This window comes from Ursus americanus, chromosome X (assembly GCF_024610735.1).
Source record: "Ursus americanus isolate L20-20 chromosome X, mUrsAme1.1.p, whole genome shotgun sequence".
NCBI classification, from domain to species: Eukaryota; Metazoa; Chordata; class Mammalia; order Carnivora; family Ursidae; genus Ursus; species Ursus americanus.
The window spans coordinates 8,072,619-8,098,488 of NC_142164.1; the positions used below are offsets into that span (position 1 = coordinate 8,072,619).

General features: G+C 40.0%; 1 pseudogene; it reads left to right on the forward strand.

The window, feature by feature from the left end:
• Positions 1-25,401, forward strand: LOC123786854 (melanoma-associated antigen 8-like; annotated as a pseudogene).
• The last annotated feature ends 469 nt before the right edge of the window (positions 25,402-25,870 follow it).

Genomic DNA, 25,870 nt, shown 5'->3' on the forward strand with positions numbered 1-25,870 from the left:
ATGGCGTTGCAGGTGGTGGTAGGTGATTCCTTCCATGATGGCGCTGCAGGTGGTGGTTCCTCTCAGGGAGGCCTTCAATCTGAGGATGCAAAGTCAGGTCAGCTGAGGTAGAGGATGGAGCAGGCCCTGTCAGCAGTAAATATGAGTAACAACCTGGGCCCTCCTACTATAGACGAAGGAGGCCCCTGCTATGAGCCCTGGGCAAGTATACCAGAGGTGGTGCCCCTTACTTCTTCCTCAGAAGAAAGTCAGAGCTCAGCAGAGTGGTGGGGCCCAGACCCTGGCAGAGGAAAGATTAGGACTCTGAGCACTAAGAGAACCATCCACCCCCGAACAGTGGGGACCTCACAGAGTCTGGCCGCAGCCCTCCTGTCAGCACTGGGGACCCAGGACTGTGCCTGTAGTCTACACCCCGAGCTGCCCCTTCAATTCCCCTTATAGGAGCTCTAAGAACTGGGAGGTGAAAGCCTGGGTCTGAGGCCCATGTCGTCAGGTCAGCGTATCAGAGAGGGCTGGCACCGTGCCAGGAGTCAAGGTGAAGCGCACACCCTGAGTGTCTACCAAGGGCTCCAGAAGATGGGACCCCACAATGCTTGACCATCCGTGGCCTATCTCAGTCTAGAAGCCTCAGGCTGTGCCAGCTGCACCCTGAGGAGCTCTCTCAATTCCTCTTTCGGATCTTGGGAAACAGGCCATCCAGGAGAACAGGAGCCCTGTGAGGCCCAAGAGCATCACCAAAAAGGAGACCTGGAAGCTGCCTTTATCTGAGCTGTCATGGATGAGTTTCTCACCTGAGGCCACTGATGCTTTTCCTCCGCCCCCAACGTCTGGGGATCCCCAATGCCCACCCTCCTGCAAGCTACACCCGATATAAGTCATCATGCCTCTGGGTCAGAAGAGTGAGCACTGCCAGCTTGAGGAAGACTTTCAGGCCCCAAGACAGCCCTGGGACCTGTGTGCAGGGTCCCATGCCTCAGGAGGAAGAAGCCACAACCTCCTCCTCTTTCTCCTTTGATCCTGGGCACCCCAGACGTGGTGCCTGCTGCTGGAAAACCATGTGTTCCCCAGAGTTCTCAGACAGCCTGCTCCTTCCCTACTGCCATCACAGCCACTCCATTGAGTCAATCTGATGAGAGTTCTAGAAGCCAAGAAGAGAAGGGACTCCACCAGAGCCTAAGTCCTTGCTCAGTGATGCACTTAACAAAAAGGTGGCCAAATTGGTGCGGTTCCTGAGTGTCAAGTAGGTAACAAAGGAGCCCATCACAGAGGCAGAAACACTGAAGAGTGTCACCAAAGAGCCCTGAGATCTTCAGGAAAGCCTGTGAGTGCATGGAGATTGTCTTTGGCATTGAGGTGAAGGAAGTGGACCTTGCCAGCCACTGCTACACGATGGGATGCCGAGCGGTGAGCAGGGCATGCCCAAGACCGGCCTCCTGATGCTGCTCTTGGGGGTGATCCTCCTGGAGGGCGACCGTGCCCCCGAGGAGGAGGTGTGGGAGGCGCTGGGAGTCATGGGGGTGTATGCAGGCAGGGAGCACATCATCTACAGGGAGCCCGGGGAGCTCCTCACCAAAGTCTGGGTGCAGGAAGGATACCTGGAGTACTGGCAGGTGTTGGACAGTGACCCTGCCTGATACCGGTTCCTGTGGGGTCCCAGGGCCCATGCCGCAACCAGCAAGATGGAAGTCCTACAGTTTTTTGCCAAGGTCAATGGCACCAACCCCACTTCCTTCCCATGCTGGTATGAGGAAGTTTTGATACACCTTCTGTATATCCTCTTTGGTGAAATATTCTTTCATATGCTTTGCCATTTACTTATTTATTTAAAGATTTTATTTATTTGAGAGAGCATGCGTGCATAAGTGGGGGGGGAGGGGCAAAGGGAGAGGGAGAAGCAGACTCCCTACTGAGCAAGGAGCCCAATGCGGGACTCGATCCCAGGACCCTGAGATCATGACCTGAGCTGAAGGCAGACGCTTCACTGACTGAGCCACCCAGGCGCCCCTGTTTTTTTTTTTAATAAGTTTTTATTTTTATGTAATCTCTACATCCAATGTGGGGCTTAAAGTCACAGTCCTGAGATTAAGAGTCGCATTTCTACTGACTGAGCCAGCGAGGTGCCCCTCAAATATCATTCCTCATAACAGAAAGTTTAATTAGCTTCAGAATCTAACTTTATGAATGACGATGGTCACACATTTAGAGTTGTTCATCAGGTTTGTGTGTTTTGATATTTTACAAAACAAATCGGAAAACCCCCCATCTTTTTTGTGACCTGGAACGAGATAACAAGGCATTAGAATAGGAATCCCTTGGAGATGTGAGCAAGTGTGGAAGCAAAATCAAGGCGTTCACAGAATAGAGGCAAAACATAAAGGACGGCTCTCTCTTGGATTCACTTACCCTTTTTAGTCTGTCATGTAAACTTAAGTGATGCCTACCAGGGTTGTTTGGCTTATTCAAGGACGTAGGAGAAATTAAATCTGAAATGAATTCTTTCTCACTGGCTCGTCTATTTGCCAAACATGAATTAAGTGCTTGCTCTTTGGAAGGCTCTGTGTTAGTAAGGGGGATCCTGGGATCAGCAGGGCACACCCCCACCCAGAGAATGGTAGAGATTCAGAGCAGCAGTCCTATCGGGAAGATGGTGAGATGTCCCCTAAGAGCTACAGGACAAGGTAAAAATAAGGAGCAACCAAGTGTAAGAACCCTGAGCCAACACCATCTGGGGCATTGGGAAAGTGCACTTCCTTCTGTGGGAGTGAATTTTAAGTCCTGCTGGGGCCAGACTCTGAAAAGGCATGCCTTACGGTTGAGAGAAAGGTCTGGAACAGAAAAGTGTCCTAGCAGTTACTTTTGGATCAGGGATAAATCAGAGAGAAATAACTCTACCTGAGGCAGGTATGGAACGTGTTCTGAGCTCTTTTCAAAGCCCAGTGTAGTTGAACACAATGCACGAACCAGGTGTTCTGCAAGGATTTCTCGAGAAATAGGGTGATACTTCCTTAAAGTGATGCCAAGAAGCCACTAGGATGGCACTCTTTTCCCTGGCCTGGGAGAGCCAGAACCTTCTCCATTAAAATGGCATTAGACTTAGGTTACTCTAAGTGGATGTTGGCCCTCTCTAAGCAAGGACTAGTTTTTTGGTGGGGTGAAAGGAATGGAAATAGTGTTTTGGATAGAAGAGCAGCTGGAAGGGTTAGAAGGAGTTGGTCTTTGACTTGACTGAATTCTAGGAGCTTTGAGTTGGATCCGGCTGGTGAAGACTAACCCACAGCCCCACACCCAAACCAAGTAGTCTATTCTCTAAGTGGGAATTTGCTGACTTAGATTTATGAAGCAGCATCTCTGACTGACTTGGTGCCCAGTGTCTGAGAGTATTCTCTGAGAGGACCTGGATCACAAAACAAATTCCCAGAGGAGAGGGCGGAAGGCTCTGGTGCCAAAATCATATTAGAAGCAACGGTCATCTGTCAGGAGCTTGGCTGAGTGGGACCAAGAGCTAAGGGGCCAGGTGTCAGAGGAGCTGATTGAAGCAACAAGCCAGACAGAACAGAGCTAAGGCTGATCACGTCCCGTGATACTATAAGCAAGAGTGAAAACAGGAGAAAGTGCCAATTCCTTCTATCTCGTTTTCCTCCTGATAACGGTGCACCAAGTCGAGGGTCAGGGGGGTGAGTGCAGACGTGGGGGTCACCTCACTGTTGAGAGAGCCAGAACAAAGGGCTCAGGGCAGTTGCATGCACCCTGAAATCAGAGGAAGGCAAGGGGGAGGGGCTAAGGCAGGTGGGGAAAGTGTCTTCAAGGTTTCGTTCTCCTCCCCCCCTTAAGGAGGCCTCAGTAGAGGCCCAGAAGATCTCTGCCCGAGGCCTCAGATAAAGACACTTGAGAATAAAAGTACAGGGGCTGGGAATGCAAATACGAGAAGGGCTGAGTCCCCATGAGCCTGCCAGGTGAAGCCTTTGTAGTTGCCTGGGTCAGGCCGGAAAAATGACACGTTAGGGTTGTTACCCAGGAGCCAGACTCCTCACCATTCACTCAGGATGCGGTATATACCGGATATGACTCACGTCACACACATTACAGCAGAACAAGTCGGGGCTCACCAAATTCACCTCAGAGATGAAGAGCCTGAGGTTCATAGCACTTGATGATTCCCCAGGTCCTCATGACAGGGCTGGGATTAGACTTCTAGTCTCAATTCATCTAGAGTCCGTGTGGTTCCCACTCCCAGCCTGAGGCGTCTTCCATCTCTTAGTTCATTCGTTTCTCTTCTCAGTTTTCTGTAATGTCTCTCAGGCCACAAAAAGAAGGTCTCTGTCCCAAGATACTGAAGGCAGGCCTAAGAAGGAAGGTGACAATGCAAATCAAACAGGACTTGGGTACTGCCTGTGGGCTTTGTTGACAGAGGCTCCTCTCCGTACCCCATATGTCCCCCTTGAGAGCCAACTCTATTTCTGTCCAGTGCCAGCACTTTCCCACATGACAGCACTGTCCCTTGGTGTTCCTCAGTGTGCCCTCCTGTCCAACTCAGGAACCTGACCAGCTCACTAGCTCCCTGCTAAATCTTCCTCTGAAGGCTATGCTTTACTCCCAGTGGAACAGCCTAGAATTGATCACCTGCCCTTCCCCTGACATAAAGAATTGCTGCTCCTCACAGAACTCCCCTTGCCTCCCATCCCTCACCCTGGATCCTCTGTCATAGCAACAGCCCCTTTGACTTAGAAGTTCACTTTAGACACGATGTTTCAATGCCTAGTCCTTCCCTCTTGGCCTCAAAGTGTTTTCCCAATGCGCTAGTGAGTAGATTCTGACTGGGCACATAATCTCCTGGTTTGGAGGCTATAACCCTGAAATTAGAGGGTTTTTTATTTTTAAAACCGCTGTGATAGCTGCAGAATTTTAAATGGATGTCTTTTTGAAACTGGCCAGCGAACAGCTACCCAGACGAATCTGCTTACCTAGGCATTTAAAGACATCTACTGGAGCTGAATCCCTAAAACCCTGGAATCCTCCTAGGAAGCAAAAATTTGTTCCCGGGTAGACATGCTAACTCTTTAAAAAGAAAAAAAAAATATATCCTTCTACTGCCTCTGTGTCTGTGGACCTTCCACACAGGAAAATCCTGGTTTTCAGTTTGCCTAAGGGCACCTGTGGAGGGGAGCAGAGACTCACAAGTTAAGATTTTGACCACGAATCAAAAGGAAGGAGAAAATTCTCAGCCTACTGAGATTATAGAGGTTAATGCAAAGGGCAGTGCGCAAAAGTGCTAGTGAGTGAAGAGGGGCAAATACTCCCTTCTGACATTTACAGGATCCTCGGAAAAGCACATGATCCTGTGTTTGAAAGTTCCTGTCACACACTAGGCACCTGAAAAAGTTGGAGAATTTAGGGTATACTTGGCCTTGTCAGAAACTCCTTCAAGAAATGAAGAAAGTCATTCTCATAACAAATTATAATGGTGGCTCTTTTTTGAGTACGTACTGTGCGTCAGCCTATGGGAGAGACTACAAGTGTTCATCCACGTCACGTCACATCTTATCTTTGTCTCCTTCCTGGACATGGGGGAAAACTTTGCCACTCCGTACGTCATTAGACAGAAGCCAGCAGGCTGCTTGTAGGCTTTCTCTTCCACTCAGCAGCAAACACGGCTGCCAGTGTTCCAATGAGGAAGCCAAGGTGGAAGGAGCCTGGATCCTTGGGTCACCTGAGAGCAGAGACCCTGCCCACTGCCATCGGAATTTATGTGAACATAAGAAACTTTATTAGTAGGATTAGTAGCTAGCAGTTACATTAACTAGTAACATAGAGCTAGTATTTCTGTTGTGAGGAGTGTTTAAATGTTTTAATTGCAAAGGCAGTAGTGTTTTGTTTGTTTTTCTTCAGCTCTATGTTGGCATAATTGACATATAAAATTGTAAGATATTTCAAGTGTACCTCATGGTGATTTGATATACCTACACACTGTAAAAGGATTCTCTCCATCTAGTTAATTAACATATCCATCACCTCACATACTAGTTTTGCTCTGTTTTGTTTTCTTGGTGAGACCATTTAAGTTGTACCATCTCGGCAAATTTCAATTATATAACACAGTGTTTCTTAGCAACTACAGTCACCGTGTTTTCCATTAGATCCTCAGATTTTATTCATCACATACCTGAAAGTTCATACCCTTTTACCTGCTTTCTCTATGTGCCCCAACCCCTAGCAACCACTTTTCTACTCTCTGTGTCTATCAGCTTGACTTTTTTTTTTTTAAGATTCCAAATATAAGTGATACTACACAGTATTTATCTCCCTCTGTCTGGCTTCTTTCACTCAGCATAATGCCTTCAGGGTCCATCCATGTTGTCACAAATGGCAGAAATTCCTTCTCTCTCAGGGCTGAGGAATACTCCATTACGCACACATACCACATCTTCTTTATGCATTCACTCCCTGAGGAGTGTTAAGATGTTTCCATGTCTGCGCTACTGGGACTACTACTGCAGTGAGCATGGCAGTGTGGCTAGCTCTTCAAGATCCTGCTTTCATTCCCTTTGCATATATACCCAGAAATGGGATTGCTGGGTCCTATGGTAGTTCTATCTTCACTTTTTTGAGAAAACTCCCTAGCGTGTCCATAGTGGCTGCACCAATTCCAACAGTGGACTAGGATTCTTTTTCTTCCACATCCTCATCAGGGCTTGTTATCTCTTTTCTTTTTGATCAAAGCAATTCGAGCAGGCGTGACGGGATATCTCATTGTGGTTTGGATTTGCATTTTCCTGATGTCGAGGGCTTTCTAATGTACCTGTTGGCTATTTAGATGTCTTCTTTGGAAAAAATGTCTATTCAGGTCCTCTGCCCGTTTTAAAAATCAGATTGTGTTTTGTTAGTGAGTTGTGTGAGTTTTTAATATATTTTGGATATTAATCCCTTATGAAATATATGATTTGAGAATATTTTTGCCCATCCTAGTGATTGACTTCATTTTATTGACAGTTTCCTTTGCAGTGCAGAAGCTTTCTTATTTAATGTAATCTCACTACTTTATTTTTGTTTTTATTGTCTTTACTTCTGATTTTGAATTAAAAAAAAATCCAAAAATTCACCCAACTACAAACGTGAAGCTCATTGTTGAGACCACAACTTTCCTATGAACTATTAATTTATTTGTTACTGGCAGATTTTAACAGAGAGTCATATAGCCCTATGTCTGTAGCAGCTCCTGAGAAAATATCTAGAAAATGAGGAACTATGATTACTTACAAATGTCTACAGCACAAGATCATTCCAGACCTTTAGCCCTTCTCACTTCTGCTCATGGGGAGAGAGGAGAGAACACGGGTTTTGGAGTCATACACAGCTGGATTTGTATCCCGCCTTTCCAAGTTACTGACCTTGGCTGGAGAAAATTAGTCATCCTTCCCAATGTAGCACAGAAGAGTGGTTAAGGAAAAGTTTGTACGGTGTACAATTCTCTGTATCTCAGATGTCTTGAAAACAAAATGGGGATATAAATAGTGCTAATCTCCTGGGATTGCTGACAGGATTAACACATAAAGGCTTAGAATAATATGTGACAGGTGATAAGCACTGTATAAGAATTTTCTGTAATTCATGAAAAATGTTCCACATCACTCAGCATCAGGGAAATTCAAATCAAAACCACAATGAGATATCACCTCACACCAGTCAGAACGGCTAAAATTAACAAGGCAGGAAACAACAAATGTTGGTGAGGATGTAGAGAAAGGGGAACCCTCTTACACTGTTGGTGGGAATGCAAGTTGGTACAGCCACTCTGGAAAACAGTATGGAGTTTTCTCAAGAAGTTGAAAATAGAGCTACCCTATCATCCAGCAATTGCGCGACTAGGTATTTACCCCAAAGATACAGATGAAGTGAAAAGAAGGGCCACCTGCACCCCAATGTGCATAGAAGCATTGTCCACAATAGCCAAACTGTGGAAGGAGCCATGATGCCCTTCAACAGATGAATGGATAAAGATGTGGTCCATATATACAATGGACTATTACTCTGCCATCACAAAGGATGACTACCCACCATTTGCAGCAACATGGACGGGACTGGAGGAGATTATGCTAAGTGAAACAAGTCAAGCAGAGAAAGACAATTATCATATGGTTTCACTCATTTGTGGAATGTAAGGAATAGCACAGAGGACCATAGGGAAAGGGAGGGAAAACTGAATGGGAAGAATTCAGAGAGGGAGACAAACCAGGAGAGACTCTGGACTCCAGGAAACAAACTAAGGGTTACAGAAAGGAGGGGGTTGGGAGGCTGGGGTGACTGGGTGGTAGGCATTAAGGAGGGCACGTGTTGTGATGAGCACTGGGTATTATATGCAACTAAAGAATCGTTGAACACTACATCAAAAACTAATGATGTACTATGTGTTGGCTAACTGAACATAAAAAAAGAATTTGCTCTAATTATAAAATAGAGAAAACAATAATACCAATCACATCATTGGATTATGGGAAGCCTTAAATGAGATGATGTGTATAAAGTATATCAAGCAACCAGGAAAACCTCGTAGAATAGATATTTGGTTTCCCTCACTTTCCTGAACCTAGCCCAGGCCCCAAAACACTGTCTCACAAATACAAACGTGAGTCTATCAACACACGATGCAGATTATTCTCAAATAATCCACAATGTTTCAAAAGACATCAACCTTGTTGATTGACACCTCTCTTGAGCTGGCTATTTTATTTATTATATTTCTTTATTCGAGGCTCCTTGAAAGCGGAGCAGATGTAAGAATTACAAGCTCAATTTCCTTACTAGCTATAAGACTATTCAGACTATCTACTTCATATTGAATAGGTTGGGGTAGTTTGCATTTTTTGAGGAATTGGTTTATTTCATCTAAGTGGTGAAATTTATGTGTGTAGACTTGTTCATACTCAACAGAATATTCCTTAAAGTTAATATGAAAGAATATTTATGAGAAACACCAAGAAATTGTTTTAAAAATAATAGCAAGGGAATTAACCTTTACAGGAATTAAAATGCACTATAAAGCAATTTTAATCAAGATTGTGACACTGGCGCAGGAATTAACAGATACCTTAGTGAAACTGAATTGCAAGCTCAGGAAGAATTTTGAATATACATGGGAAATATATTATGAACGTGCTTTAGTTTAAACCTCAACTCTTCTACTTCTTAAGGCTATAACCACGAAACAAAGCATTTGTTATGTTATATCTCCTTGAATAATTTGCCACATTATCATCATGTAATGTTTCTTTTTATGTACGATGGTGTTTCTCATCCTAATTTCTACTTTGGTATGAACAGAACCAGGCCAACTTTCATCTTGTTGGTATATGCACTATTTAACATTCTTCATCGTTTTTACTTGTAGGTGCCTACATCTTTATACATAAAGTGGGGTTCTCAAAGACAGCATCTAGTTCTATCTTGCTTTTTTATTCAATTTAACAATCTCTGAATTTTGACTGATGTGTTTAGACTACTCACACTTAAAATCGCTGCGGATTTGGTCGGATTAATCTGTGTCCCACTGTTTTCTATTTCTTCTCTGTTTCTCCTCCTTTCTGCCTTCACTTGGATTCGCTGAGCATTTTTCTTCAATTTTACCTTTGCTATTTGCTCACTGCGTATACCTTTCAAAAAGTTTGTTAGTTGTTGCCCTAAGGTTTATAGTATACATTTCAAAGATTTATTTATTTATTTTAGAAAGAGAGAGAGAGAGAGGGCACGAGAGGGAGGGGCAGAGGGAGAGAGAGAAAGAATCTGAGACAGACTTGGAGCAGAGTGTGGAGCCCAGCTTGGGGCTCCAGCTCACAACCCTGAGATCAGGACCTGAGCCGAAACCAAGACTCAGAGGCTTAGCCGACTGAGCCCCCCAGGTGCCCGTATAGTGTATGCTTTAATAAGCACTGGTCCACCTTCAAATAAAAGCAGACTCTCCTCACCCCATGTTCCCTTGAAATTGAGGATTTCTGGGATGATTTTGATTCTCTACTGTAAGCACAACCCTTCTGCTTTTTCATCCTTTACCTTTCCTCCTAGAATGAGAATTTAATGCCTGGAGATAGAATGAGCATCTTATGGTCACAAGTAACAAAAGCACTAAATGAAGTTGTTATGAACAGGAAGATATCTAAAAATAATTTTTGATGACCTCTTTGGCATTTATACCAACCCTTGTTTGCCTACCCCTATATTTTTGGTCTGAGTGAAAAAAAAAAGCCTACTTATTAAGCAAGTATTTTTCAGGTTATCTTTCACTTATAGCAGAATACAAACAAACCTCATACACAGGTACTATTTTTAGTTCCTTTTACAAATGAGGAACTGATCACAAAAAGCTTGTGAAGAATTCTCAAGTGTACATGGAATGTTTACCAAATGAGACCATATTCTGAGTCACAAAATAAACTTAAATGTGTTTAAAAATAGAAAACATACGAATTATGTTCTTGGCCCACAAATAAATTAAGCTAGAAATTAGCAACAAAAACATACCTAGAAAATCCTCAAATATTTTAAAATTAAATAACATACATCTAAATCTTAAAGTAAAATAGAAATTATTGAAATGAATTAAAATTATAATACAAAACATCAAAATTTATGGAATGCATCTAAGCAAAACTTATAAAGAATTTTATAATACTAAATGTGGGGTGCCTGGGTGGCTCAGTTAAATGTCTGCCTTCAACTCAGTTCATGATCCCTCTGCTTTGTGCTCTCTCACCCTTGCTCTCTCTTAAATAAATAAGTAAGTAAGTAGGTAAGTAAATAAATAAGATCTTTATATAATACTAAATGCTTATGTTTAATGGCATCTATTATATTGAATTATATTTGAAGCATTAAAAGAAGAAAATTTCATTTTGTTTTTGAAAGACTTTTTTTACTTATTCATTTGAGAAAGAGAGACAGAGAGAGCACAGGCAGGGGGAGAGGCAGAGGGAGAGGGAGAAGCAGACTCTCCGCTGAGCTGGGAGCCTGACATGGGGCTTGATCCCAGGACCCTGAGATCACAACCTGAGCCGAAGGCAGATGCCCAACCATCTGAGCCATCCAGGCACCCCTTAAAGCCATAACCTAAGCTTCAACTTCAAGAACTTATGGAGAAAGAGCAAATTAAACACAAAACAAGCAGAGGGAGGAAATAATAAAGATTTGAGCAGGAAGACTAAATTGCGAAAAGAAAATAATTAAAAAAAAAGACAAATCAAAAGTTGGTTCTTTGAGAAGATCAACAAAATTGATAAACTTCTAGCCATTCTGACCAAGATAAAAAGAGAACACACAAATTGCCACTTTCAAGAATGGAAGAGGAGGTATCACTACTGCCCAGAGAGACATTAAATAAATAGTGAGGGAATGTTACAAATAACTCAATGTCTGAAAAATGTAACAATTTACATAAAATGTATGATGAATACCTCACAGCTACTAATTACCAAAACTCACTCTAAATGAAACAGGTAATCTAAACAATCTTATATCTTTACTAAAGAAATTGAGTTGGTAGTTGAAAAACTTTCCAAAACAAAGAAAACTCCAGCCTAGATGGTTTTACTGGCAAATTCTACCAAACATTTGAAGAAGAAATACCAATTGTACATGATATCATCCAGAAAGTAGAAAATAAACACCTCTTTTCCCATATTATGATTCCAGCATTATCCTAATATTAAAAACAGACAATGACACTACAGACTAGTATCTGTATAGACCAATAACTCTCATGAACGTACATGCAAAACCCTCAACAAAATATTCACAAATCCAATCTGCTTATACATAATAAGGATCATACATCAAAAACAAGTGGGTTTCATTCCAAAACTGAAGGACTGGTTTTGACATCTGAAAATCTATCAATATATTTTAACATAGGAACAGAGGAGGGGAAAATTGTATGATCACATCAATAGACTCAGAAAAAGCATTCAACAAATTTAAATCCTAATAAAATGTCTCAAGAAACTTGGAGTTGAAGACAATGTACACAACCTAATAAAGGTCATGTACTCAAAACCCTCCAGCTCACAACATTCTTAATGGTGAGAGTATGAATGCTTTTCCCTTAAGTTCAAGAACAAGGCACAGATGTCTTCTCTTGAACATCACACTTGAAATTCTAAACTATTTTATAAGTAAAAAAAAAATTTGAAATAGAATTCAAACTGTCTCTGGGCACCTGGGTTGCTCAGTCAGTTAAACGTCTGCCTTTGGCTCAGGTCATAATCTTGGGGTCCTGGGAAGGAGCTCTGGTCAGCAGGGAGTCCGCTTCTCCCTCTCCCTCTCCCTCTGCCTCCCTTCCCCCCACTTGAGCGACACTTCTATCACTTTTCTAATGTAACAACAGACTCAGAAAGAGTCACACACAAATACAGACAAGTGATTTTTAATAGCGGTGCAAAGGCAATTCGATAAATAACCTTTTCAACAAATGGTGGTAGAATAATAGAACAACATTCCTGAGCATAAAAATGAACTTTACCACACACTGTACAACTTATACTAAAAATAACTAAAAATTTGTGTGATAGGTTAGTCAAAGAGCTTTCAGATAAAACATCAACAGCATGATCCTTCAAATGATAAACTGATAAATTGGACATTATGAAAACTTAAAACTTTTGCTCTGTAAAAGACAGTGCTAATGGAATGAAAAGACAAGCTGCAGACTAGGAAACATTTTTCAAATAACACATTTGATTATGTGATTATATATTCTCTATACAATAGAGCTGAGTTAAAACTCAACAACACAAACAATAAATGGGCCAGAGTTCTGAACAGACATTTCACCAAACAATACACAGAGATTGCAAACGAGCATTGGAAAAGTTATTCAACATCATTATTCAATCGAGAAATGAAAGTTAAAATTGCAATATCACTACACATTTATTAAAAGGCAAAAAAAAAAGGGAAAAAAAGGTACTGCTGAGGATGTGGGGTATCTATAACTTAACACACAGTTGGCGGGCATGCAGAATTTGGCCCTTTCTTACAAAGTGAAACTTGCCATACAATCCAGCAATCGCACTCCTGGGCATTTACCCAAGTGAGTCCACAACTTATGTTCACACAAAAACCTGTGTATGAATGTTTATAGCACTTTTTTTCTTAATTGCCAAAATCCAAAAACAAACCAGTTGTCTCTCCATGAGTTAATATAAACCAAACTATGGTACATTCATAACCTACAATACTCAGAAATGAAATGAAAGGAATCATTGATTGATCTATACAATAACGTGGATGGTTTTCAAATGTATCTTTCTAATCGAAAGAAGCCTGCCAGAAAGCTGCATATTGTGTTATTCCATTTATATGGCAACCTGGAAAAGGCAAATGTATAGGAATGGAGAACAGGACCAATGGCTTTCAGGCATTGGGGAAAGGAGGTAGATTACAATGGGTCAGTGCAAGCTAACTTTCATAGTGTCGGACCCCTTCTGTGTGGTTCTATGGAAGTCAGTACGTGACTCTGCATTTGTCAAAACCCTTAGAACTATACACTACAAAGATTTATTATTAGTGAAAAAATTTTAAAAATCAAACAGGATGTCACAGAAACCCAAGATGGAATGCAGACTGTGACAAATGAATCTAATAGCAAAATGTAGGTCACGACCACACTGAGGACGTGTGGAAGAAAGAAGCTGACATAAGCAACTTTTGAAAATGTTTTGGGTCACCTGGGTGGCTCAGCCGGTTAAACATCTGCCTGCGGCTCAGGTCATGATCCCGGGGTCCTGGGTTCAAGCCCTGCATCAGGCTCCCTGCTTAGGGGGGAGTCTGCTTCTCCCTTGCCCTCTGCTCCTCCTCTAGCTTGTGCTTGCGTGCTCTCTCGCTCTCAAAAATAAGTAAATAAAATCTTTTTTAAAAAAAAGAAAATGATTTTTTATTATGTTCAGTTAACCAGTACATAGTACATCATAAGTTTTTGAAAATGATGTTTTGATTAGATACTGCAAGGTTAAAGACAAAAAGACGTGTACACAAGGCTTGCACTCTAATTGTTAAATTTGGTTTTCACAAGACTAAGAGTTAGCAAATCTGAAATCACAATACGTGTATCCTAGGTTGTAAAAAAGTAAGTAAAATACATTGTAAAAACGAAAGCCAAGTTTCTCATTGTCAAAGAAAGAAGTTACAATTAAGCAAAAGGGAATGCTCTAATGAACCCTGTGGTAGTGGATTACAGTTGGAAATAGCTTAAGAACTCATGTTCATTTTAGTATGTATACAGTTATGTGGATAAACAAATATAAAGATAATTATATGTATATAAGTATATATTCTGTATACTTAGTTAGCATACATTTAATTCATAGCTCTGTCTGTCTAGAGGGCCTAGAAACAATGACAACCCAGTAAGAACACACACATAGCTCCCAGATTTCCATCTTTAAACACCATTTACCAATAAAAGGAGCCAGGGCTCTTTGGGTGATGGTTAATTCCAGGCCTTAGTGGTGCACCTAGAACATCTTATGATGCCAGAAAGCTCAGAAGTGCGAAAGCAGAGAGGGGAGTGGATAGAAGGACTGTCAAAAGGACATAGGCACCAACCAAAAGAGACCCAAGTGGCCACAGGTAGAGCAATATGAAAAGTAAAAGAAACAATGGTAGGTTTGGATTAAAACCCAAAGAATACGATTAATGCCTGTGAGCCTAAACCAATGTAAATGAATGATGGGAATCCTAAATGAATCGTGGTGGGAATGTGAGAAATTGATAACCTCCATTAGAACAACAGTGATAGGGGCGCCTGGGTGGCTCCGTTGGTTAAGCAACCAACTCTTGGTTTCGCTTAGGTCATGATCTCAGGGTTGTGAGATCCAGCCCCACGTTAGGCTCCATGCTCAGCACAGAGTTTTCTTGTCCCTCTCCCTCTGCTCCTCCCCCTGCTTGCTCTCTCTGTCTCTCTCTCTCTGAAATAAATAAATAAATAAATAAATAAATAAATAAATAAATAAATAAAATCTTTAAAAAAATAAAAGAACATCAGTGATAATTGTGGCAGGCAAGATCCACTGTAAAAAGTAATAATAGTTGGCAAAAGTTTAAGAGAAACAGGATATTTGCATAGACTCAAGTTATCTCCCCCCAAGATTAATGACTTTGGTGGTTTTAACATACATTCCTGAAACTTCTGACGTACCTTGAGAAGTGTAGCTTAATTTTTCTTTTACTTTTTTTAAAAAAAGATTTTATTTATTTATTTGAGAGACACAGAGAGCACGTGTGCAAACGGGGGTAGGAGAGAGAGAAGCAGACTCTGCACTGAGTGTAGAGCCCAATGCAGGGCTGACCTCAGGACCCTGAGATCATGACCTGAGCTGAAATCGAGAGCCCAATGTTTCAACGACTGAGCCTCCCAGGCGCCCTGTGGCTTAACTTTTCACACACTTAAGCATGGACTAGACTTAATGATAAGCTTCTTAGGTGTAGTATATGGACAGGAAAAAAAATAACTTTTAGAGAGAGAAATGTGGCAGACACCAACTTCACCAAAGCAATCGAAGTTTACATCTCCTGTAATAGAACTTACGGATGTGGTGAATGTCCTCACATGGTGCAAGGTAAAGGGCACAACATTTATGTGCTCTTCATCCCCAAATCAATAGCCTCAGTCTAATCAAGAAAAAAATATATTAGGTGGGGCACCTGGGTGGCTCAGTTGTTAAGCGTCTGCCTTTGGCTCAGGGTGTGATCCCAGCATTCTGGGATCGAGCCCCGCATCAGGCTCCTCCGCTGGGAGCCGGCTTCTTCCTCTCCCACTCCCCCTGCCTGTGTTCCCTCTCTCGCTGGCTGTCTCTCTGTCAAATAAATAAATAAAATCTTAAAAAAAATGGGTGAAAGGCAATATATAATATATATTATATATATTAGGAAAAAACAAATTGAGGGGCGTTCAACAAACACCTGACCAGGGGCGCCTGGGTGGCACAGCGGTTAAGCGTCTGCCTTCGGCTCAGGGCGTGATCCTGGTGCTGTGGGATCGAGCCCCAAATCAGGCTCCTCTGCTATGAGCCTGCTTCTTCCTCTCCCACTCCCCCTGCTTGTATTCCCTCTCTCGCTGGCTGTCTCTATCTCTGTCGAATAAATAAATAAAATCTTTAAAAAAAAAAAAAAAACACCTGACCAGAGTTTCAAGGTTATGAAAGATAAGGAAAGACAGAGGACATTTCCGATTGGAGGAGACTAGGGGTCATGGCAACTAAATGAAATGTGGGACCCTGGATTGGATTCTGCAACCAAAAAAGGAGATAAGTAGAAAACCTGGTGAAATATGAATAAAGTCCACAGTTTAGTAAATAGTATTGTATCAACATTAATTTCTCAGGTTTGATAATTTTATGATGCTTATTATGTAAGATGTTAACACCAGGGGAAGATCCCTAAATGCTGTCCAGGAACTCTGCACAAAAAGCTTTGCAATTCTTTTAAGTGTAAAATTATTTGACAACAAAACGTTAAAAAAAGACACAACTGGGGCGCCTGGGTGGCTCAGTTGGTTAAGCATCAGCCTTCGGCTCAGGTCATGATCCCAGGGTCCTGGGATGGAGCCCTGGATCGGGCTCCCTGCTCTACAGGGAGCCTGCTTCTCCCTCTGCCTGCCTCTCCCCCTGCTTGTGCTCTCTCTCTCTGTCTCTGTCAAATAAATAAATAAAATCTTAAAAAAAAACAGACACAACAGACTGGGAGATAATATTTTGAGGAAACATGACAAAGAGTTATCTAAACATGTAAGGTGAATCTATATGTTGAAAACAAAAACAAGCCTAAATAGAAAAGCAGGCAAGGAAGACACACCGGACATTCACAGAAAGAGAAATACAAACGATTAGTAAACATATGAAAAGATGCTCAGAGAAAAGACTATATAATAGCAGAGTTTAAATAATTATTGCAAAGCACTAGTGGTTCAATGATGGTGCGGACACCCTGGAATACATTTCTTAGCTCTGTGGGTGCACGTGCACTCACACATGCATTCGCAAGCATTCGTGAATACATGTAGATGCACGTTGTGGACATTCAGGACAACAGATATGCGTTCTAAACTGGTGCACCCAAATGTGTGATTTACGTGCACACATGATCATAGCGTTTTGCAAAATTCGAAGTCATGTATAACACAACAAGGTTTCTTAAAGGGTTGTAATGTTGCAGAAATTGTAAGTGGACGGAAATTCGGTCGTAAGAGAAGGGATTACACAGGTGAGAAAGAGGAGCACACTCTGAGCAGAGCAGTAACTCCTTCACACTATTGCACGCAGGCCCAGCACCAAAATAAGTTCTCAGTAAATCTGACTCAAACTGATGATGGGAGTGAGAGCAGGAAGAAATGAAACCTATCACAGAAATAACTACTTAAAGTATAAAAAAACCTCTGTGCTATGTGATTTAAGAAAATGAAATTTATGAAGTTATAAACAGACACTTTTTAGCAATGTTAATAGACACTGGAGCATGCTTTAAAACACAAAAAAAGGTTTTGATTCTATTTACAGCATTCTACAGGTGTCAGATTTAGATACATTTCAGTTGCTCAACCAAACTGTACTTAAGGCCTTTATTTTGCTGTATTCTAAGTCTGTTTACAATTTTTAATGGTCCTTTAGCATAACTACTGATACAAGTGATGAAATGGAAATGCATATTTATAAACTTCATGCTGTAACTGTCTTTAGCATAGTTTGGTACATCAGATTTATCTCTTAAAATGAATCGTTATTCCTCTCGATTGGAGATGTGACAAATCTCATATTTATAGTCAGTACATGCATGAATTCAGCTATTTGGAAGGTAGTAGAAGTCACCGGGCACTGTCTTTGGAACACATATAAATATTAAATACTCTTATAAAATTTCTGATGATATGAATTAAAGAAGGTGTGTCAGAACTCTGAGTAGGTCAGCATTACAACTGTGAGTGGTATTCCAAAGCCAAGTATTTAAAATTATATTTATTCATAATATACAATTATATAACATACAAATATATATACACACATATCTAAAATTATATTTATGTATTTCTATATAAAGTAATAATTGAAGTGTAGGAATGCAAGTGTTGAGAAAATAAATTCTAAGGTAATGGTTACTAATAACAGTGAACTCATTTTAGATTTGCTCCTTAAACGGCTACTTATGTTTTATTTTAGTCTTTGTTAATAATTATTGATGCAAACATTTAATTTGGTAGTTAGTGATATTTAAAGATGCAAAAATTTTATATACTATCATTTTTCGTAGTAAGTCTGTCCATATACATGGTTACCACCAAGGAAATATAGTCAGGGAAGGTGGTTTAATGATAAGTGGCTTGTCTTTGGGACTAAGTATTAATTCTAGATGCCAATAGAACATATGAGTTTAAGTGGCAGTTTGTCAAACAATGTAAGATGCTTAAGTTCTAAACCATTAGAAAAAAATAAAACAAAGAAAATTTCATCAATTCAACAAGAGTCTGTTTTTAAGAAGCAAAAGCATGAAAGCATGGAAATTTAAGTATATAAAATAAGGAGAGTTAAAATAAAACATTCCAGAAATTGTAATAAATGTGAATACATTAAATTCCCCTATTTAAAGTCAGAGAATTCAAAATAGAAGAAAACAAAGCAAAACATACAAAAATAACAACCATAAGCTGTTCACAAGGGATACTCTTAAAGTGTAATGATACAAAGAGCTTAACAACAAAAGACAGGAAAATATTTATTAATGAAGTGCTAAAAGAATCCAAGTAGAGGGGTATTATACATACCAGACAAAATCGGATTCGAGGTTAAAAAAACACTGGAAAGGATAAGCAATGGTATCTTTTTTTAAAAAAGTAATCTTTATACCCAACATGTGGTTTGAAATCGTGACCCCAAGATCAAGAGTCAGATGCTCTACTGACTGAGCCAGCCAGGCACCCCAGTAATGATATATTTTTTGATAAATAGTATATCAAGATGCAATCATAGTCATCAACTATGTACCAATTCAGATAATTTTTAAAAATGAATTTACATTTTTATTGTGGTAAAAACACTTAACATATACCCTCTTAGATTTTTAAGTATAAAATACATCATTGTTATCTCTAGGCACAATGTTGTACATCAGATACCTAGAACTCACTCATTTTGCATACATGACATCTTATACATGCTGACTACCAATTCCCCATCCCCCACCTCTCCCAGTCCCTGGCAATACCATTCTATTCTTTGCTTCTATGAGTTTGACTATTTTCAATATCTCATATAAGTGGACTCGTGGGATTTGTCCTTCTGCAACAGGCTCATTTCACTCAAGATTCAGAACCGCTATCACATACTGTAGGGTTTCCTGCTTATTATAAGGCTGGATAATATTCCATTGTTTGTATATACTACATTTTCATTATCCATTCACCCATTGATGGACATTTAGGCTGTTTCCACATCTTGGCTATTGTGAGTAGCACTGCAAGAAAATGGTAGTACTAATATCTCTTTGAGATCCTAATTTCTATCCTTTTAGATAAATACTCAGAAATGGGATCATATAGTTCTATTTTTAATTTTTTGAGGAACTTTCATACTGTATTCCATAATTGCTGTACCACTTTACATTCCCCCCAAGAGTGCACGAGGGTTCCCCTTTCTCCACGTCCTCCCCAAAACTTGTTATCTCAAGTCTTTTGGATTATAGCCATTCTAACAGATGTGAGATGATTCCTCATTGTAGTGTCACCACCATTTTTTTTAAGTAGGCTTTAGGTCCAGTGTGGGGCTTGAATTCACAACCCCCAGATCGAGTCACATGCTCCACCCACCGAGCCAGCCAGGCATGTCAGTTACCACTATGTTCTATTTCAGCCATTCTGATCAGTTTATAGTGATATTTCATTGTGCTCTTAATCTGCATCTCCCTAATGGTAAGTGATATTGAATATCTTCTCATGTGCTTATTTGCCATTTGTATATCTTCTTTGGTAATGTGTCTTTTCAAACGTTTTGCCCATTTTTTAATTAGGTTGGTTGCTTTTCCACTGTAGAGCTTGGAGTCCTTTATATATTCCGAATACAAGTCCTTTGTCAAATATGCAATTTACAAATTTTCTCCCAGTCTCTATCTCCTCTTTTCATTCTCTTAACATTGCCTTTCACAGAACAACTTTTGAAACGTTGATTAAGTGTATACCTAAGTATTTCATTTTCTTTGGAGTGATTAATGACATTGTATTTTTAATTCTGGTTTCCAAATGTTCATTGCTAACATATAGAAACACAATAGATTTTTCTGTGTTGGCCTTATACACTATGACACTACTAAACCTACTTGTTAGTTCTAGGAGACTTGTAGATTTGTTGAGATTTTGTATCTAAACAACTACGTCCTCTGCAAATAAGAACAATATTATTCCTTCCTTTCCAATCTGTATGTCTTTTATTCTTCTTTCCTTTTTTTTTTTTTTTTTTTTTGCATTAGCGCACTGGTTAGCAGTTCCAGTACTATGTTGCGTATCACATTTTGAAATTCCAAGTTATGTTTTATCTGTCACTTTGTAGGTCGAATTTTTAATGTTACACTCTTGATATTTAGCTACTTAATGAAACAAAGTAGAATTCAATATACAAATTTAATGTAACAGAATGAGTCATTGTTCATAAATGACATAATTTATAATATGTCCATCAAATAATTATACTTTTATTTTATTCAAATGGCAGGATTACTAGTAACAAGGATACAAGATGGAATTAATAGAATAGAGTCTCTTATGTGATTTACATGGCTAGTTTCACTTATGAGGGCAAAGGATACGTTGAAAGTCATTTTCCCATGGTTACAGATGTTTAACTTTCTGTAACAATTGTGCTCAGTGTTCTGGTATTCAGTGGTCATTTCTGTGGCAACCATCCACATCATAAAAGCTCTTTGAAATGCACTGATGTTATTTTTCTTTATTAAAGATCGAGAACTCAGGCAAAGACAGAGTTGATGAATGTTATCACAGCAGCAATACCAGAGCAGGTATTCACCTGACAGCTGCCTTTGTTTCATCAATAGTTAAACCAAATAATAGCCATATTTAATGAGAAAAATACCTTCTCGGGCTTCAGAAACTAGTGTGATCTTATGGTAATTATTCCTTCTATACTCTCCCAGAAAATTTCTTGCATCACTCTTAGCTGTACTTGACTCTGCTTTATATGTTTCCTAGCTGTTTGTCTCCTCGATTTTGTTGCAAACTCAAAAAAAGAAAGTGTTTCTGATTCATCTTTTTCACACACCAAGAACCCCCAACTCAGTGGCTAGTACACTATACTCAGAATGACTGAACCAATGATTTATCGTTAGTCTCAACACCAAGAAACGAGAACTGTGTTAGCTCAGTACATTGCTATCTATCACCCATCTAACGCTTCTGGTTTGTAAACAGCCAATAGGAATAACTTAATATTAAACAGGTCACATTTTCTTCCCAAGTAGATTATGCAGTGTGAAAACTGGCTCAGTGTAAAGCCCAGAGATAGGGTGGAGTCTGGGAATCCTATCACTTATTTCAGACCTAGGGCCCACTGGTACAATAAAGTCACATTTTCCTCCCAAAATGGCTTAGTTAAGGGGGTTTATAATGTCTGGATTTATTAGCTAATTAGCAAATCTCCTCCACATTCTGATTTTAAGGTAGTGTTTGCATTTATTAGATTGATCAGCTAAAACGGAAAATGATTATCTGCTAATTGCTCCTAGGGTTAAAGCAGGCAGGCAGGCAGGCAGGAAGGAAGGAAGGAAGGAAGGAAGGAAGAAGGAGGGAGGGAAGGAGAGAGGGAGGAAGGAAGGGAAGAGGGAAGAAAACACCACCAACAACAAAGAAACAGAGAAAATAAAACCAAACAAAACATGCTCTCTACCATGCATTAAAAATAAGGCCACCATGGGGCACCTGGGTGGCTCAGCCATTAAGCGTCCGTCTGCCTTCGGTTCAGGTCATGATCCCAGGGTCCTGGGATCAAGCCCCACATTGGGCTCCCTGCTCAGCGGGAAGCCTGCTTCTCCCTCTCCCACTCCCCCTGCTTGTGTTCCCTCTCTCGCTGCCTCTCTCTCTGTCAAATAAATAAATAAAATCTTTAAAAAAAATGAAGCGATCGATTTATTGTTCGTATGATGTATTTTGTGATGTGTTCCCACAGTTTGTGTGAGTTGGTTGTTTGCACCATTCATGCCTTAATGCCCCCGTTAGTCATGTGGTTGGGTACACTCTTTCACAAAAAATTGTTTAGACATTTGGGTTTAATCTGTGGCCATGAAAGATCCCCTTGCCACTTACAAAGTCGTATGAACCATACATTTTTGGTCTCATGATGCCAATAATATAATACATCAGCAACAGAATCCACCATGATTTTTGAATAGCAAATACTTTATTACTTTATCATTCCTTTTTGTTGGTTTGTGATTTGGAAGACTGTAATTGTCTCAATTCAATTTGAAGATGACTTATATCATATTTATTATATCTAAGATGCTATACTAGAGAGGGACGCCTGGGTAGCTCAGTCGGTTAACTGGCTGCCTTCGGCCAGGGTCCTGGGATCGAGTCCCATACTGGGCTCCTTGGTCAGTGGGGAGCCTGCTTCTCCCTCTGCCTCTGCCTGCTCTGCCTGCCGCTCTCCCTGCTTGTGCTCACTCTCTCTCTCTAACAAATAAACAAAATCTTCAAAAAAAAAAGATGCTGTATTAAAGAGTAAGATTTCAAAGAGGACAGAAGAACACTGTCGCTGCCTTTAAGAGTGTATACTACAGTGGTCAGTGGTACTTCAGAATCAGATAATTGCTTAAATCTGTTAATTATTTTCATTTTTAACACTTTGAGATACAACTGATATACAATAAAATGCACATAACTGAACCATACAATTTGGCAAGATTTGAAATATGTGTACAATATTTATGGTAGTGATGAAACCATCACTACCATAAAGATAATGGGCATAACCATTATCCTCAAAAGTTTCCTCAAACTCTTTGTAATCCCTCCTTCGTGCACAACCTAGCCTAACCCCACATACACGAACACTGAGCTGCTCTATGACCCTATTGATTAATTTCTGTGTCTTGAACTTTATATTGATGGACCCACACAGAATGACTCTTCAGTATGACTTTTTTCACTCTGTATAATTAATTTGAGATTCATCATTATCATTGCATGTATCAAATTGTTCATTCATTTTTGTGGCTATTTATTCACATTGATAGAGATTTGGGTTTTTCCCCATTTGGGGCTATTACAAATAAGGCTGCTATGATTATTGCTAACTGTAATAAGTCAGACAGAGAAAAACAAATACCATATGATTTCATTTATATGTGGAATCTAAAAAATACAAAATATATCAAAACAAAGAAAAAGCTCACAGGTACAGAGAAGAGACTGGTGGCTGCAGGAGGTGGGGGGATAGGGTGTGGGTGAAACAGATGAAGGGAGTCAAAAGGTACAAACTTCCAGTTATAAAATAAGTAAATCCTGGGAATGTCAGGTACAGCATGGTGACTACAGTTGATAATACTGTATTGTGTATCTGAAAGTTGCTAAGAGAGTAAATCTTAAAACCTCTTTTTACAAGAAAAAAATTTATAACTACATATGGTGGTGAATGGTAATCAGACTTCCTGTGGTGATCATTTCAGTGTATTCAAATATCAAATCACTATGCTGTACCCGTGAAATTAATGTGTTATATGTCAATTATACCTCAATAAAAATAGAAATAAAGCTTGTGTGTCTGTGTGCACGCGTGTGCGTGCGTGTGCGTGCGTGCGTGTGTGTGTGTGTAGGAGCAGAATGGCTGTGTGAAATCCCAAGTGCACGTGCAGCTTTTTAACAAACTGATAAATTATTTTCCAAAGTGACTGTACCATTTTGCATTCCCTTCAGGAACGTGTAGGAGTTACTCTATATGCTACAAGCACCTAGTGTGTCAATCTAAATTTGAGCCATTTTAATAGGTGTATAGCCGTACCTCATAGTTTAATTTGCATTTCCATAATAACTAATGACATGAAACATCTCTTCGTGTGCTTGCATTTGGAGATACTTTGTCCGAAAAATTTTCCTTCCGTGTATGGCTTCTCTTTTCATTCTCTAGCAGTCTTTTGAAGAACAGAAATTCATTTTAATGAAGCCCAATTCATTAACTTTTCTGGATTTCTTTTACGGTATGCTTTTGGTGTAGAAATAATCTTTCCTTTAATCAAGGTCGCACAAACTTTCTCCTAAAAGTTTCAAAGTTTTAGATTTTACATTTATGTCTGTGACCCATTTTGAGTTAATTTTTATACGGGGCTGTGGTTCACTTTTTGCATGTGGATAGATAATTGTTATGGCACAATTTGCTGAAAGGAATAATTGTATTCATTATATTGCCTTGAAACACTTGTAGAAAATCCATTAACCATATGTGTAGGTTTTCTTCCAGGTTTTCTATTCTGTGCTACTGATCCATGTGTCTATCTTCATATAAGCAATACCACACCGTATCTTTCTTTTAAGATTTGTCTATTTATTTTGAGGGGGGAGGGGCAGAGGAAGAGAGAGAGAGAGAATCTCAAGTCGACTTTGCACTGAGTGTGGAGCCCGACTTCGGGCTGGATCTCACAACACTGAGGTCATGACCTGAGCAGAAACGGAGTCAATGCTTAACTGACTGAACCACTCAGGCGCCCCTGCCACATTGTATCTTTATAACGAACCTTGAAATCAGGTGGAGTGAGTACTCCGATTTTGTTTTACTTCAGCAAAGTTGTTTTGGATATTCTAGGTCCTTTCAATTTCCACATGAAGTTTAGAACAAGCTTGTCGATTTCTGGCCCAAAAAAAACACACAGAAACACCCCCCCCCCAAAAAAAACCCAAGCCTATCATTTTTGAGCTAGCTTTAATGGTTTTTTTCTCCTCATTTTGGGTTGTAATTTTTGACTGGATGCCAAATAATATGATTTTTACTGTGAGCGTTACTGTACATCCATAAATTACAATTCCCTACCAGATTCCCAGATAGTGTTTTGGCATTAGATTAGTGTTTCCAAATTACTACTTTGTAAGGAAAATTCAACACATGCATGATAAAATGTTCTTAAATTTTGTTTCGTTTTTCCCAAGTTGTCCTTGAACAATTTGGATGTGTCCCACAAACCATCAGATGTAATAAGTTAAGTGATTTATCTAAAGCTCTACAGGTAGCAAAGGGTAGAACACAGTGCAAATCCAGTCCGTCTGACACCGGCAGCTGGGCTAGTATGTTTATACTTTATGGTCTTTCTAGGAGAAATGGAATCGAAGCTGTGCCTTCGAAAGGACAGTATGACTTGACAGGAATCTCTGAGAAATGAGGAGTAAAGCTTGAGCAAAGTCACAGAAGCTAGAACCATTGATTTGGGAGCAAAGTCAATATACCAGATGAGCTAGAAAGTATAGGGCACTGGAAGGTGTCACAAAAGCAAAAGCTGGGAAGGCAGGCTTGTGCAAAATTGTAAAGAACTCTGACTGCAAGAGGGAGGAGGTTTTTCTTGAAGATTTTTGAGCGGTAGAATGTTATCTTCCATCTGTTTTTAAAGAGTGTCCCTGGTGTTGTAGGAAAGATAGATTACTGAGGAGGGAGGAAATGACTGAAGTCAGAGATCATTTAGGAGATTTTACCAACAGTCCCGGTCACAAGTTCCAATATTCTGAAATAGGACAGTGAGAGGGAAATTAGAAAGGAGGCGAGAGATGCAAGAAAAGAACAGGTAGAGGTATGGAGTAAGACAGAAGGAGACAGTGATGTGAAAAGAAATATAATGTAAAGGTTAATTTTAGGGA